Source organism: Pseudophryne corroboree, chromosome 6, assembly GCF_028390025.1.
Source record: "Pseudophryne corroboree isolate aPseCor3 chromosome 6, aPseCor3.hap2, whole genome shotgun sequence".
In the NCBI taxonomy this organism is placed as follows: domain Eukaryota; kingdom Metazoa; phylum Chordata; class Amphibia; order Anura; family Myobatrachidae; genus Pseudophryne; species Pseudophryne corroboree.
Window position 1 is genome coordinate 17694820 of NC_086449.1, and position 16041 is coordinate 17710860.

General features: G+C 43.2%; 1 pseudogene; it reads right to left on the reverse strand.

The window, feature by feature from the left end:
- Positions 1–1658: 1658 nt before the first annotated feature.
- LOC134934069 (olfactory receptor 2A14-like) overlaps positions 1659–16041 on the reverse strand; it is a 50464-nt pseudogene continuing 36081 nt past the window's right edge.

Sequence of the window (16041 nt, forward strand, 5' to 3'; positions counted from 1 at the left end):
ATTTCTTCTGGACCTATTTTCTGCGTCATCTAGCTTCATCCAAAGCTGAAAATTTTCCTTTTCAAGGCGTTTAATGTTTCCTTGCACATCTGCCATATCATGACATAGACCTCCAATCCTATTTTCGTTAACGGATACTTTATGTGAGAGATGTTGTAATTGAAGTGAAATATCCGACACTGCTTTGGATAATAATGGTGACATGGCTTGAGTTATGGCTTCCGTTAAATCCGCGTATGTTATAGGCGAGTCCGGAGAGCGATCAGTGGTCGATGTATAAGAAAGGGATTTTGACGCTATCAGCTTTTTGGGAGCGGGAGATGAAGGAGGAGTAGTGATGCCTGGTGCCATAATTGTGTTGGCCCTCCTTTTTTCCTATCTAATAGGGAGGGAAGATGCGGGGGTCTTAGCTGAAGCGCTGGGGGACAGGAATCGGTCCATTAGTAGCTATAGCAAATAAGGAGATATGCGTGATTCCAAATTATACCTGTGATTAAAGCAGGAAGTGATATATATATATAATGGATGAGACGTATAAATATGTGGAGGAAGGCCTCTATCATATAACAAAAGCTAAAGGCACCTCTGCTTGGTGAATAGTATATCGGAAACACATTACCTTATATAAGTTTCTCCACTGTGGTAGATAAACAGCTGCCAAACATGTATTCACTTGAATCCTTTTAGGTCCCTGCAGCTCAGACAGAATATATCCAGCCTCTGATAATGTGAGCGGCTGCGTATGATATGTCTCTGTCACACCCGTCAGCAAGATCAGGAATGCTGCTGGTGTGATGCAGTAACTGATGGGGTTGTTCAGCTGTAATGGTCCGGCTCCTGCAGTATAAGGATTCGTTGTCCTCCGCCGCTATCTCCGGGCGGGCAGACAACCTCACGTGCCGGCTGACGTAGGCCTCTAGCAGGGCGCCGGGCAGCGGCTCGATACGACCGTTCTCCTCCGTCTTAGCCGCAGTCACCGCGGTCGCTGAGGGCAGAGCCAAGAAGGTGTGCAGGGGAGACTGTTAAAACAGTCTTGATAACGATTTGTCTGCCGGGGGTTGACGGAGCTCCGCTGTGATGCGACCTCACAGCATCAGACCGGAACCGGAAGTCTGAAACACCTTTCTTATCAAATAACTACAGTACTGTATTTCAACACAGGAAATGGCAATCATACTGTACATTAAAATTGAAGTCCAGGAACAGAGCATTCTGTCCCTTCTGGAGAGGGTCATGTTGGGAGGCACAGTACAGTATGCTGTAGTACAGGGAGAAAAGTACAATACTGTATTTGAAAATATACTGTACAGTTATGAACTTGTTAATGTTATTTTAACCAGATTGTGCTTTACATGTTTCCTTACTGTATTTTTTTTGGGACAAAAGAAGAGTGACAATGCAGACTACAAGATTCTATGAGAGTGCCAAAACCCATCCATCAATGGCATAGAGACTGGCTGCAGCAGCTCCACAAATACAGAAGAAAAATGCCAAGAAAGTTCAAAAAGAAAATGTGAGCCAATTATTTGGGGCAATACAATTATTTGGGGCAGATATGTGGTATGATGCCAAAAGATGTAACTGTTCCATCTTCTGCAGATCAAGATGTTCAGCCAATAAACATGGAAACACCGGTGCTAGATGACGTGACAGAAATGCTAAATCAGGAAGTTTTCTTTTTGGATCATGTTGCCACCCCTGGATAAGAAGACATGGCACATTCATAGTTACATAGTTAAATGGTTGGTGAGGTTGAAAAAAGACAAATGTCCATCGAGTTCAACCTGAATTATATTTTTTTTATTTTTTTATTATATTAATTAAATACTGTATCCTTGGATATTTTTTTTTCTCCTAGGAATTTATGTAATCCATTCTTAAACTTATTGATTGAGTCCACCATTACCACCTTCTCTGGCACAGAATTCCAAATCTTTATTGTTCTTACTGTGAAGAACCCTTTTCTCTGTTGTGTATGGAATTTTTATTCTTCTAACCTCAGGGGATGTCCTCGTGTCCTATGTAGTGTTTTTTGATAAACAAATTGTTTGATAAATCCTTGATTTGTCCCTTAATGTATTTATAAATATTAATAATGTCTCCTCTCAATCGCCTCTTTTCCAGTGTAAACAAATCTAACTTCTTAAGTCTTTCCTCATATTTCAGTGGCTCTAACCCCTTAACCAGTTTAGTGGCTCGCCTCTGAGCCTTTTCGAGTTCCAAGATATCTAGTGAGGTGTCCAGAACTGTACACAATATTCCTGATGTGGAAATACCAATGATTTATACAGTGGCAGGATTACACTCTCATCCCTTGTCTCCATTCCTCATTTAATGCATGCTAACACCTTGCTTTCTTTTGTTGCTGCATTTTGACATTGCGTACTGCTACTAAGTTTATTATCGATGAGCACTCCCTAATCTTTTTCAACTACTGTTATCCCCTACATTTTCCCCATTTAGTTTATAGGCTGCCTGAATGTTCTTAGTCCCAAAGTACATAACTTTACATTTGTCTGTATTGAACCTCATTCTCCATTTATCTGCCCAGACCTCAAGTCTAGGTAAGTCATTCTGTAGAGACTCAACATCCTTGCATGGATTAATTACTCTTCATACAGTAGCTTAGTATCATCTGCGAAAATGTACACTGTGCTTTCCAGTCCCTCTCCTAGGTCATTAATGAATATGTTAAACTACAATGGTCCTAGTACTGACCTCTGTGGTATTCCACTGAGCACTGAAGCCCATTCAGAGTACATCCCATTAATCCCCACTCACTGTTCCCTATTGAACAGCCAATTATTCATCCAAGTTCAAATAGTGTCACCTACCCCAAGCTCCCTTCATTTGAGAATTAATCTCTTATGTGGAACTTTGTCAAAGGCCTTAGCGAAGTCCAAAAAGATCACATCCACTGCATGACTCTGATCAATATTATTGCTCACTTTCTCGTAGAAGCTTATTAATTTAGTTTGACAGGATCTGTCCTTCACAAAACCATGCTGATTCCTAGCAATAACCTTGGAGGTATCCAAGTACTCAAGTATGCTGTCCCTTAATATACCTTCTAGCATTTCCCACAATATAGATGTCAAACTTACTGGTCTATAGTTTCCGGTGTAAGTTTTAATGCCCTTTTTAAATATTGGGACTACCGACTAACTCTGCTATACAGCAATCCTTTGGTATTGTTCCTGATCTAATTAACTCTCTGAAAATCAAATATAGGGGTCTTAATATCTCTACATTAAGTTCTATAAGAGCCCTGGGGTGAAGTCTATCCAGCCCAGGAGATTCATTTATCTTCATTTTACTCTCCCAGATCGGTCAGCAATTCAAGTGTGCTGTTGCCTGGAACACCAATGATGATCAGCACACCTGCTCACAGGCCACTTCACAATACATTCAGCAAAAATCTGACTGATATTCTCCTTGCTGTCATCTCCACTGCCCTGGATGACAATCTGTACAGAGTTGCACAAGGACATATTCACAAATATGCACATGCCCTTTTCCAATACCATGTGACATGAAACATGTACTTGACATGGACCAATCACATGATTCTTGATGGTGCAAAGGGGAAAATTCCGCTTCCCAAAAATCTGGTACATGACATCATGTCAATGTGTGAACTGCATGTAAGGATTGGTGAACCAGAAAAGATGAATATACGGAATACCATAAATGTTGTGCTGAGAATGAGGAGAAGAATGCCTTGGTAGATTCAGGTTGAATAAACAAGATCAATAGCCACCGATCTTCCTAGCTTCAGCACGTCATCTTGACACAGCTGTAGTTAAAAAAATTGTGTCACTCTACTATATATAGAGAATGACCTATTGTATAGTACATTTTCTGGGGCTGCCTGCACCGTGCTGAATCCACTCGGAGCAGCATGGTTACTCAAACAAGCGGGATGCATGAACTTGGCTCAACAGATTCATGATGGGAGTGTCTGGCCCTGGTAATGTAAGGGCCTGGTACAAGTGGCCCCTTTTATTCCCCTGTCACCTGGCATAACTTGATTTTTTTGTGCTGCTGCATCTATCCTGTACTAGCAGAGTTCATTGTGCTGTGTCCATCTAGGTGTGTTTTGTCTATCCAGGGGCATATGTACGTATGCGCCAGTGTTCCAAATTAAAAATACAAAAATAAACACAAAAAACAAATACAAAAAAAATCATTAGATCATAACAGTACAGTACCTACTGATTTTGTCCCACGTATGGACACCGGAACTCCCTGTTCTGGTGTCCATATGCCCCAGTGTTCTAAATTCAAAATAAAAAAATAACAAAATAATACAAAAACCAAAACAAAAAAAATGCAATTACTACCACAAAAAAACTCCAAAATATTCAAAAAATTTTATAGTTGATATTGTTACTGTATTTGTGATGTTACATTTGTATTAAAGTACCATGCCGTAAGTGTGATGTTGGATTTTTTACTACAATATGTGTGATCTTACATATTCCTACTGATTTGGTCCAATGTCCTCCGCTGTAAATAAAGTATTTCTATCCCGAAGTGGCCAAGTCCATTGTGCTGTGTCCAACCGGGTCTTTAGGCTGTGTTCATCCAGGGGCTGCTGTTGTCTTTTTCCGCTCTTCGTTTTGGTGTCAGTATGCGCCAGTGCTCCAAATTCAAAATACAAAAATAAAAAATAATACAAAAACCAAAACTGAAAAAAAAACATTACCTGCCCCAAAAATATGAAAAAATGTTAAAGATGATATTGGGGGTAATTCTGAGTTGATCGCAGCAGGAACTTTGTTAGCAGTTGGGCAAAACCATGTGCACTGCAGGGGAGGCAGATATAACATGTGCAGAGAGAGTTAGATTTGGGTGGGGTGTGCAATCTAAATCGCAGTGTAAAAATAAAGCAGGCAGAATATACCCTTCACAGAAACAAAATAACCCACCCAAATCTAACTCTCTCTGCACATGTTATATCTGCCACACCTGCAGTGCACATGGGGGGTCATTCCGAGTTGATCACTCGCTGCCGATTTTCGCAGTGCAGCGATTAAGTAAAATAACGGCAAAAATGCGCATGCGCTAAGTAATTTCACACAAAACTTTGTATATTTACACAAGCTCGAGCAACGTTTTTTCATCGCTCGAGTGATCGTAGTGTGATTGACAGAAAGTGGGTGTTTCTGGGCGGAAACTGCCCGTTTTAAGGGAGTGTGCTAAAAAACGCAGGCGTGTCAGGTAAAAATGCAGGAGTGGCTGAAGAAACGGGGGAGTGGATGGCCGAACGCAGGGAGTGTTTGTGACGTCAAACCAGGAACTAAACGGACTGCGGTGATCGCAGTCTAGGAGTAATTCTGGAGCTACTCAGAAACTGCTGTAAATTATTTAGTAGCAGTTCTGCTAATTTTTCATTCGCTATTCTGCTAAGCTAAGATACACTACTAGAGGGCGACGGCCTAGCGTTTGCAATGCTGCTTAAAGCAGCTAGCGAGCGAACAACTCGGAATGAGGGCCATGGTTTTGCCCAACTGCTAAAAAAGTTCCTGCTGCGATCAACTCAGAATTACCCCCATTGTGATTTGTGATGTTTGTATAAAAGTACCATACAGTATGTGTGATGTTGGCTTTTTATTACATTTCCCTACTGATTTTTTTTTCTTTATATAAACCTAATGTGGTCTCCAATTTTTGTATTCCCAACTGCCTCAAATACTGTACTCTAAAAATTAGTACTGCTGTATAGGGAAAATTGTATTGCTACAATGTACAGTAAGTATGTTCAATTTATGATAGTGTCCTAGTTCCTTGCATTTTATTGCTGCAATGTCCCTTGATGCACCATTCTGCACGCTGTGTAAAGCAAACTTTACACATGGTGTAGATGTACAGTACAGTATGAAACAGTGATAAGATGGAGAAGTGTGCCTACCAATTGCTACTGTACATTGATTGATTGGCTGGTTGGAATAAAATTCTGGTAATGGTTGATCAAATTCTGGTAATCTCATCCATTACCAGAATTTAATTCCAAACTGCAAGGTAATTGTATGGTGTACAGTATGCCTACTGTACAGTAGCTTCTAAACGACCTGAGATTCTGTCATATACAGTAGTATGTAAGGTAAGGTTCAGTACTGTCACATGAAGTAAAAAAAAACAAAAAACAAGAGTTCAACAAATAATTTTATTGCAAAAATGTAACAATTTTTTTTAAAGAGACCTTAATAATAATTGAAAAAATTGGTCCACTATCATGTGGACCAGCAATCTGAGGGCCTGGAGGACCATCTGCAGCTGTTCTGTGGGGAAACAAAGGACAGTATTACAGCACAAATATACTGTACAGTGTAGTAGTGGTAATACAATACTCTACTGTATGTTAGAAAATCTTGATATATAGTGTACTGTCACTACAGTGAATAGAACACTACTGTGTGCTGTAGAAGTACTGTACTGTAAGTATTGCTATAGTTTACCTCTAGTGTGGTTCCAGGTTCCTGGGCCAGGGTGCTGCTTTCCTTGGCCAGGGTGCTGGGTGCCTTGACCAGCCCAATTTTCTTGGCCCGGTCAACCTTTGGCTCTGTATTGGAGAAAGAAAAAACATTATTCACATTCCAATACTTTACAATTACTACTATATACTGTAGGCGCAGTATTATACTGTATTGTTGTTATTCAGTATTTAAAGTACATGGGGCCAAAAGAGTTTAGCATCAAAATTTTATAAACAAATGAGCAAAGGAATAAAACACCGGTGGGAAGTGGAGAGGAGAGGCATACCGGATTGTTGCAAGTCAGGTGAGTCAGTCTCACTCTCCCCCCTTCCATAATGTGTAAAATAGGGGGACTGCCTTCCATACTGTTTAAAAAAGTGGGACTGCCTGCTATCATGTGTAAAAAAAGGGGGACTGCCTGCCATCATGTGTAAAAAGGGGGACTCTGCCTGCCGTCATGTGTAAAAGAGAGCTCTGTGGCTACACCCCTTCGCCATGAATCCATGCCCCTATATTTTTGGCATGTGCGCCTACTGTACGTCGCACACTGGCCCTGTTTTGTATATGGAGGGGGGAGGCGATGCTGTTTCTTGCACACAGTGCTAAAAATGTCTAGTTATAGCACTGAGTACTGTATTGCTACTAAAGATGAGCGGGATCTGTTCTCTGAGAACCGAATCCCTCCAAACTCCACGTGGTTTACGCGGGTCCGAGACAGACTCGGTTCTTCCCGCCTGACTCGGAAAACCCGAACGAGGCAAAAAGTCATCAGCTCGCTGTCGGATTCTCGCAAGATTTGGATTCCATATGAAGAGCCGCGCGTTGCCGCCATTTTCACTTGTGCATTGTAGAGAGAGCGGAAAGGACGTGGACACGTTCTCTCAATATCAGTGCTCAGTATCAGAGCTTACTTATTGCTCCTAAGTAATACTAGTAGTGTGTCTCTCCTGCTCAGTGTCAGTACTAGTATCCTCATCACTGCTAGTATCACTGCTAATTGTCTTGTGATGCATTGTGGTGCTCAGTATACTACAGTACAATAGTCCAGTGCTGCATCTTGCTGCCCAGTGTCAGTACTAGTATCCTCATCAGTTCTCAGTATCACTGCTCATTGTCTTGTGCTGCATTGTGGTGCTCAGTATACTACAGTACAATAGTCCAGTGCTGCATCTTGCTGCCCAGTGTCAGTACTAGTATCCTCATCAGTTCTCAGTATCACTGCTCATTGTCTTGTGCTGCATTGTGGTGCTCAGTATACTACAGTACAATAGTCCAGTGCTGCATCTTGCTGCTCAGTGTCAGTTCTAGTATCCTCATCAGTGCTCAGTATCACTGCTCATTGTCTTGCGCTGCATTGTGGTGACCAGTATAGTACAGTACAATAGTACAGTGCTGCATCTTGCTGCCCAGTGTCAGTACTAGTATCCTCATCAGTGCTCAGTATCACTGCTCATTGTCTTGTGCTGCATTGTGGTGACCAGTATACTGCAGTACAATAGTCCAGTGCTGCATCTTGCTGCCCAGTGTCAGTTCTAGTATCCTCATCAGTGCTCAGTATCACTGCTCATTGTCTTGTGCTGCATTGTGGTGACCAGTATACTGCAGTACAATAGTCCAGTGCTGCATCTTGCTGCCCAGTGTCAGTTCTAGTATCCTCATCAATGCTCAGTATCACTGCTCATTGTCTTGTGCTGCATTGTGGTGACCAGTATACTACAGTACAATAGTCCAGTGCTAAAACTTGCTGCACAGTGTTAGTTCTAGTATCCTCATTAGTGCTCAGGATCAGTGCTCATTGTCTTGTTCTGCATTGTGGTGCTCAGTATACTACAGTACAATAGTCCAGTGCTGTTCTCGCTGCCCAGTGTCAGTTCTAGTATGCTCATCAGTGCTCAGTATCACTTCTCATTGTCGTGTGCTGCATTGTGGTGACCAGTATACTACAGTACAATAGTCCAGTGCTGCATCTTGCTGCCCATTGTCAGTTCTAGTATCCTCATCAGTGCTCAGTATCACTGCTCATTGTCTTGTGCTGCATTGTGGTAACCAGTATACTGCATTACAATAGTCCAGTGCTGCATCTTGCTGCCCAGTGTCAGTTCTAGTATCCTCATCAGTGCTCAGTATCACTACTCATTGTCTTGTGCTGCATTGTGGTGCTCAGTATACTACAGTACAATAGTCCAGTGCTGTTCTCGCTGCCCAGTGTCAGTTCTAGTAAACTCATCAGTGCTCAGTATCACTGTTCATTGTATTGTGCTGCATTGTGGTGACCAGTATACTACAGTACAAAGTTCCAGTGCTTTTCTCGCTTCCCAGTGTCAGTTCTAGTATGTTCATCAGTGCTCAGTATCACTACTCATTGTCTTGTGCTGCATTGTGGTGACCAGTATACTAAAGTACAATAGTCCAGTGCTGCATCTTGCTGCCCAGTGTCAGTTCTAGTATCCTCATCAGTGCTCAGTATCACTGCTCATTGTCTTGTGCTGCAATGTGGTGACCAGTATACTACAGCACAATTGTCCAGTGCTGCATCTTGCTGCCCAGTGTCAGTTCTAGTATCCTCATCAGTGCTCAGTATCGCTGCTCATTGTCTTGTGCTGCATTGTGGTGACCAGTATACTGCAGTACAATAGTCCAGTGCTGCATCTTGCTGCCCAGTGTCAGTTCTAGTATCCTCATGAGTGCTCAGTATCACTACTCATTGTCTTGTGCTGCATTGTGGTGACCAGTATACTACAGTACAATAGTAATGTGCTGCATCTTGCTGCCCAGTGTTAGTTCTAGTATCCTCATTAGTGCTCAGGATCAGTGCTCATTGTCTTGTTCTGCATTGTGGTGCTCAGTATACTACAGTACAATAGTCCAGTGCTGTTCTCGCTGCCCAGTGTCAGTTCTAGTATGCTCATCAGTGCTCAGTATCACTACTCATTGTCTTGTGCTGCATTGTGGTGACAAGTATACTACAGTACAATAGTCCAGTGCTGCATCTAGCTGCCCAGTGTCAGTTCTAGTATCCTCATCAGTGCTCAATATCACTGCTAATTGTCTTGTGCTGCAATGTGGTGACCAGTATACTACAGTACAATTGTCCAGTACTGCAATTTGCTGCCCAGTGTCAGTACTAGTATCCTCATCAGTGATCAGTATCACTGCTCATTGTCTTGTGCTGCATTGTGGTGTCCAGTATACTACAGTACAATAGTCCAGTGCTGCATCTTGCTGCCCATTGTCAGTTCTAGTATCCTCATCAGTGCTCAGTATCACTGCTCATTGTCTTGTGCTGCATTGTGGTAACCAGTATACTGCATTACAATAGTCCAGTGCTGCATCTTGCTGCCCAGTGTCAGTTCTAGTATCCTCATCAGTGCTCAGTATCACTACTCATTGTCTTGTGCTGCATTGTGGTGCTCAGTATACTACAGTACAATAGTCCAGTGCTGTTCTCGCTGCCCAGTGTCAGTTCTAGTAAACTCATCAGTGCTCAGTATCACTGCTCATTGTATTGTGCTGCATTGTGGTGACCAGTATACTACAGTACAAAGTTCCAGTGCTTTTCTCGCTGCCCAGTGTCAGTTCTAGTATGCTCATCAGTGCTCAGTATCACTACTCATTGTCTTGTGCTGCATTGTGGTGACCAGTATACTAAAGTACAATAGTCCAGTGCTGCATCTTGCTGCCCAGTGTCAGTTCTAGTATCCTCATCAGTGCTCAGTATCACTGCTCATTGTCTTGTGCTGCAATGTGGTGCTCAGTATACTACAGTACAATAGTCCAGTGCTGCATCTTGCTGCCCAGTGTCAGTTCTAGTATCCTCACCAGTGCTCAGTGTCACTGCTCATTGTCTTGTGCTGCATTGTGGTGACCAGTATACTACAGTACAATTGTCCAGTGCTGCATCTTGCTGCCCAGTGTCCGTTCTAGTATCCTCATCAGTGCTCAGTATCGCTGCTCATTGTCTTGTGCTGCATTGTGGTGACCAGTATACTGCAGTACAATAGTCCAGTGCTGCATCTTGCTGCCCAGTGTCAGTTCTAGTATCCTCATGAGTGCTCAGTATCACTACTCATTGTCTTGTGCTGCATTGTGGTGACCAGTATACTACAGTACAATAGTAATGTGCTGCATCTTGCTGCCCAGTGTTAGTTCTAGTATCCTCATCAGTGCTCAGTATCACTACTCATTGTTTTGTGCTGCATTGTAGTGACCAGTATACTACAGTACAAAGTTCCAGTGCTGTTCTCGCTGCCCAGTGTCAGTTCTAGTATCCTCATCAGTGCTCAGTATCACTACTCATTGTCTTGTGCTGCATTGTGGTGACCAGTATACTACAGTACAATAGTCCAGTGCTGCATCTTGCTGCCCAGTGTCAGTTCTAGTATCCTCATAAGTGCTCAGTATCACTGCTCATTGTCTTGTGCTGCATTGTGATGACCAGTATACTACAGTACAATAGTCCAGTGCTGCATCTTGCTGCCCAGTGTCAGTTTTAGTATCCTCATCAGTGCTCAGTATCACTGCTCATTGTCTTGTGTTGTATTGTGGTGACAATACAGTACAATAGTACAATAGTTCAGTGCTGCATCCTGCTGCCCAGTGTCAGTTGTAGTATCCTCATCAGTGCTCAGTATCACTGCTCATTGTCTTGTGCTGCATTGTGGTAACCAGTATACTGCATTACAATAGTCCAGTGCTGCATCTTGCTGCCCAGTGTCAGTTCTAGTATCCTCATCAGTGCTCAGTATCACTACTCATTGTCTTGTGCTGCATTGTGGTGCTCAGTATACTACAGTACAATAGTCCAGTGCTGTTCTCGCTGCCCAGTGTCAGTTCTAGTAAACTCATCAGTGCTCAGTATCACTGTTCATTGTATTGTGCTGCATTGTGGTGACCAGTATACTACAGTACAAAGTTCCAGTGCTTTTCTCGCTTCCCAGTGTCAGTTCTAGTATGTTCATCAGTGCTCAGTATCACTACTCATTGTCTTGTGCTGCAATGTGGTGCTCAGTATACTACAGTACAATAGTCCAGTGCTGCATCTTGCTGCCTAGTGTCAGTTCTAGTATCCTCACCAGTGCTCAGTGTCACTGCTCATTGTCTTGTGCTGCATTGTGGTGACCAGTATACTACAGTACAATTGTCCAGTGCTGCATCTTGCTGCCCAGTGTCCATTCTAGTATCCTCATCAGTGCTCAGTATCGCTGCTCATTGTCTTGTGCTGCATTGTGGTGACCAGTATACTGCAGTACAATAGTCCAGTGCTGCATCTTGCTGCCCAGTGTCAGTTCTAGTATCCTCATGAGTGCTCAGTATCACTACTCATTGTCTTGTGCTGCATTGTGGTGACCAGTATACTACAGTACAATAGTAATGTGCTGCATCTTGCTGCCCAGTGTTAGTTCTAGTATCCTCATCAGTGCTCAGTATCACTACTCATTGTTTTGTGCTGCATTGTAGTGACCAGTATACTACAGTACAAAGTTCCAGTGCTGTTCTCGCTGCCCAGTGTCAGTTCTAGTATCCTCATCAGTGCTCAGTATCACTACTCATTGTCTTGTGCTGCATTGTGGTGACCAGTATACTACAGTACAATAGTCCAGTGCTGCATCTTGCTGCCCAGTGTCAGTTCTAGTATCCTCATAAGTGCTCAGTATCACTGCTCATTGTCTTGTGCTGCATTGTGATGACCAGTATACTACAGTACAATAGTCCAGTGCTGCATCTTGCTGCCCAGTGTCAGTTTTAGTATCCTCATCAGTGCTCAGTATCACTGCTCATTGTCTTGTGTTGTATTGTGGTGACAATACAGTACAATAGTACAATAGTTCAGTGCTGCATCCTGCTGCCCAGTGTCAGTTGTAGTATCCTCATCAGTGCTCAGTATCACTGCTCATTGTCTTGTGCTGCATTGTGGTAACCAGTATACTGCATTACAATAGTCCAGTGCTGCATCTTGCTGCCCAGTGTCAGTTCTAGTATCCTCATCAGTGCTCAGTATCACTACTCATTGTCTTGTGCTGCATTGTGGTGCTCAGTATACTACAGTACAATAGTCCAGTGCTGTTCTCGCTGCCCAGTGTCAGTTCTAGTAAACTCATCAGTGCTCAGTATCACTGTTCATTGTATTGTGCTGCATTGTGGTGACCAGTATACTACAGTACAAAGTTCCAGTGCTTTTCTCGCTTCCCAGTGTCAGTTCTAGTATGTTCATCAGTGCTCAGTATCACTACTCATTGTCTTGTGCTGCAATGTGGTGCTCAGTATACTACAGTACAATAGTCCAGTGCTGCATCTTGCTGCCTAGTGTCAGTTCTAGTATCCTCACCAGTGCTCAGTGTCACTGCTCATTGTCTTGTGCTGCATTGTGGTGACCAGTATACTACAGTACAATTGTCCAGTGCTGCATCTTGCTGCCCAGTGTCCATTCTAGTATCCTCATCAGTGCTCAGTATCGCTGCTCATTGTCTTGTGCTGCATTGTGGTGACCAGTATACTGCAGTACAATAGTCCAGTGCTGCATCTTGCTGCCCAGTGTCAGTTCTAGTATCCTCATGAGTGCTCAGTATCACTACTCATTGTCTTGTGCTGCATTGTGGTGACCAGTATACTACAGTACAATAGTAATGTGCTGCATCTTGCTGCCCAGTGTTAGTTCTAGTATCCTCATCAGTGCTCAGTATCACTACTCATTGTTTTGTGCTGCATTGTAGTGACCAGTATACTACAGTACAAAGTTCCAGTGCTGTTCTCGCTGCCCAGTGTCAGTTCTAGTATCCTCATCAGTGCTCAGTATCACTACTCATTGTCTTGTGCTGCATTGTGGTGACCAGTATACTACAGTACAATAGTAATGTGCTGCATCTTGCTGCCCAGTGTTAGTTCTAGTATCCTCATCAGTGCTCAGTATCACTACTCATTGTTTTGTGCTGCATTGTAGTGACCAGTATACTACAGTACAAAGTTCCAGTGCTGTTCTCGCTGCCCAGTGTCAGTTCTAGTATCCTCATCAGTGCTCAGTATCACTACTCATTGTCTTGTGCTGCATTGTGATGACCAGTATACTACAGTACAATAGTCCAGTGCTGCATCTTGCTGCCCAGTGTCAGTTTTAGTATCCTCATCAGTGCTCAGTATCACTGCTCATTGTCTTGTGTTGTATTGTGGTGACAATACAGAACAATAGTACAATAGTTCAGTGCTGCATCCTGCTGCCCAGTGTCAGTTGTAGTATCCTCATCAGTGCTCAGTATCACTGCTCATTGTCTTGTGCTGCATTGTGGTAACCAGTATACTGCATTACAATAGTCCAGTGCTGCATCTTGCTGCCCAGTGTCAGTTCTAGTATCCTCATCAGTGCTCAGTATCACTACTCATTGTCTTGTGCTGCATTGTGGTGCTCAGTATACTACAGTACAATAGTCCAGTGCTGTTCTCGCTGCCCAGTGTCAGTTCTAGTAAACTCATCAGTGCTCAGTATCACTGTTCATTGTATTGTGCTGCATTGTGGTGACCAGTATACTACAGTACAAAGTTCCAGTGCTTTTCTCGCTTCCCAGTGTCAGTTCTAGTATGTTCATCAGTGCTCAGTATCACTACTCATTGTCTTGTGCTGCATTGTGGTGACCAGTATACTAAAGTACAATAGTCCAGTGCTGCATCTTGCTGCCCAGTGTCAGTTCTAGTATCCTCATCAGTGCTCAGTATCACTGCTCATTGTCTTGTGCTGCAATGTGGTGACCAGTATACTACAGCACAATTGTCCAGTGCTGCATCTTGCTGCCCAGTGTCAGTTCTAGTATCCTCATCAGTGCTCAGTATCGCTGCTCATTGTCTTGTGCTGCATTGTGGTGACCAGTATACTGCAGTACAATAGTCCAGTGCTGCATCTTGCTGCCCAGTGTCAGTTCTAGTATCCTCATGAGTGCTCAGTATCACTACTCATTGTCTTGTGCTGCATTGTGGTGACCAGTATACTACAGTACAATAGTAATGTGCTGCATCTTGCTGCCCAGTGTTAGTTCTAGTATCCTCATTAGTGCTCAGGATCAGTGCTCATTGTCTTGTTCTGCATTGTGGTGCTCAGTATACTACAGTACAATAGTCCAGTGCTGTTCTCGCTGCCCAGTGTCAGTTCTAGTATGCTCATCAGTGCTCAGTATCACTACTCATTGTCTTGTGCTGCATTGTGGTGACAAGTATACTACAGTACAATAGTCCAGTGCTGCATCTAGCTGCCCAGTGTCAGTTCTAGTATCCTCATCAGTGCTCAATATCACTGCTAATTGTCTTGTGCTGCAATGTGGTGACCAGTATACTACAGTACAATTGTCCAGTACTGCATTTTGCTGCCCAGTGTCAGTTCTAGTATCCTCATCAGTGATCAGTATCACTGCTCATTGTCTTGTGCTGCATTGTGGTGACCAGTATACTACAGTACAATAGTCCAGTGCTGCATCTTGCTGCCCATTGTCAGTTCTAGTATCCTCATCAGTGCTCAGTATCACTGCTCATTGTCTTGTGCTGCATTGTGGTAACCAGTATACTGCATTACAATAGTCCAGTGCTGCATCTTGCTGCCCAGTGTCAGTTCTAGTATCCTCATCAGTGCTCAGTATCACTACTCATTGTCTTGTGCTGCATTGTGGTGCTCAGTATACTACAGTACAATAGTCCAGTGCTGTTCTCGCTGCCCAGTGTCAGTTCTAGTAAACTCATCAGTGCTCAGTATCACTGCTCATTGTATTGTGCTGCATTGTGGTGACCAGTATACTACAGTACAAAGTTCCAGTGCTTTTCTCGCTGCCCAGTGTCAGTTCTAGTATGCTCATCAGTGCTCAGTATCACTACTCATTGTCTTGTGATGCATTGTGGTGACCAGTATACTAAAGTACAATAGTCCAGTGCTGCATCTTGCTGCCCAGTGTCAGTTCTAGTATCCTCATCAGTGCTCAGTATCACTGCTCATTGTCTTGTGCTGCAATGTGGTGCTCAGTATACTACAGTACAATAGTCCAGTGCTGCATCTTGCTGCCCAGTGTCAGTTCTAGTATCCTCACCAGTGCTCAGTGTCACTGCTCATTGTCTTGTGCTGCATTGTGGTGACCAGTATACTACAGTACAATTGTCCAGTGCTGCATCTTGCTGCCCAGTGTCCGTTCTAGTATCCTCATCAGTGCTCAGTATCGCTGCTCATTGTCTTGTGCTGCATTGTGGTGACCAGTATACTGCAGTACAATAGTCCAGTGCTGCATCTTGCTGCCCAGTGTCAGTTCTAGTATCCTCATGAGTGCTCAGTATCACTACTCATTGTCTTGTGCTGCATTGTGGTGACCAGTATACTACAGTACAATAGTAATGTGCTGCATCTTGCTGCCCAGTGTTAGTTCTAGTATCCTCATCAGTGCTCAGTATCACTACTCATTGTTTTGTGCTGCATTGTAGTGACCAGTATACTACAGTACAAAGTTCCAGTGCTGTTCTCGCTGCCCAGTGTCAGTTCTAGTATCCTCATCAGTGCTCAGTATCACTACTCATTGTCTTGTGCTGCATTGTGGTGACCAGT